Source organism: Sinocyclocheilus rhinocerous, unplaced genomic scaffold (genome assembly GCF_001515625.1).
Source record: "Sinocyclocheilus rhinocerous isolate Xijiao unplaced genomic scaffold, SAMN03320098_v1.1 scaffold2971, whole genome shotgun sequence".
NCBI classification, from domain to species: domain Eukaryota; kingdom Metazoa; phylum Chordata; class Actinopteri; order Cypriniformes; family Cyprinidae; genus Sinocyclocheilus; species Sinocyclocheilus rhinocerous.
Window position 1 is genome coordinate 282,667 of NW_015641449.1, and position 1,421 is coordinate 284,087.

At 34.3% G+C, this 1,421-nt stretch overlaps 1 protein-coding gene across 1 annotated transcript in view; it reads right to left on the reverse strand.

Annotated features, from left to right (window-relative positions):
* The window catches only part of LOC107754970 (leucine-rich repeat and fibronectin type-III domain-containing protein 2), a 158,788-nt gene that overhangs the window by 150,800 nt on the left and 6,567 nt on the right, over positions 1 to 1,421 (reverse strand). The gene's annotated exons all lie outside the window — the stretch shown is intronic.

Below are 1,421 nucleotides of genomic sequence, written 5' to 3' on the forward strand. Positions count from 1 at the left end.
CCCCCCCCCCCCACACACACACACAATTTCTCACAATCCAGTAAACTTGGATATACTGTTTAAGTGTGTCCAGCTTTATCCGGAGACATGCTATATACATCATAGCACATCTCGATGCTTGATTGCTTTTATCGTTACTAAATATGAACTATATCGTCGCCCAGCTCTAATCTTCTAAATGTGACTATAAAGAATGAAGGTAATAAGTTATTTACAGTACCATCACAATTTTCTGTAAAGCTGCTTTGAAACAATGTGTATTGTGAAAAGTGCTGTGTAAATAAATTTGACAACTTGAAATGTTGGCTTGACCATGCACACATATACAGTACCTAGACTTGCACAAAAACACTGCTACACATTTATATACACTGTATTTTCCTCTGTCACAGTGGCTATAAAAAAAATGATAGTTTCTTCCTCACTGTCTGACCTTGTACACTGTAGAACCCAGAAAATAATATCAGCTCTGATGGTCATGATCTTTTGCCACCAAAAGCAGTATTATTGGTCGTGACACATTAGTTTTATAATAAGACGCTATATGATGACAAATGCTTTACAAAATGTGACAAAGCTGTTTCAGGTTGGCCCCTAAACAGCAGGTTTGTTCTCCTTCAGAATTCCGTTGAGGTAGTAAACAGAGTAGAAAATTGCTGAATTTTAATTTTAGGAAGAAACATTCAGAAATTTTCAAGAAATATAATTAAAGAATAAACGGTAACACTTTATTTTATAGTGACGTAGTTACACGTCACATGTACTTACTATAGTAATAACAATAGTTATAAGCAACTGACCCTAAACCAAACCCTAAGCCTAATCTTAACCCTATAGTTAGTACATGTAGTTAATAAATATTATGCATTACTTATTTGCATAATTACCTAAAATAAAGTGTAACCGAATAAACAGTGAATATTTTATATCCTTATTTGACAATCTTTTGGACATTATGATGCTTTGTGGCAAAATCTGTTTAAAAAATCTATATATTGTATATATATATTCTGTATGGCGTATCTTGTCAGTGTCTGCGCTTGCTTGGCCATTTGTTGTGAAAAAAATAAGGAAAGTGTGTCCAGCTGAATTAATTTAGTATTTTGTTAGACGGGTATAAAAAAGCTTAGTTTACCGCGGCAGCGGTCGCGTGACGGCCTTCTCGTGTGAAGACCGAAGAGTGTAAAGACCATCGACTCTACCGTGCGACTCCACCGGGCAGGGACACCGGCAAAGGATAAGTATCGCTTTTTATTTCTCCTCTTTCCTACTATATATATATATATGTATGTATGTGTGTATGGTTGTACATGCACATATATGTAGTTTTTTTTGGCTTAGTGTTATGTTAGAATCATTATTTTACTCTTATACCTTTTGTTCTTTAATATTTTGAATTGTTTTTAGCTTTATTTTTTGTT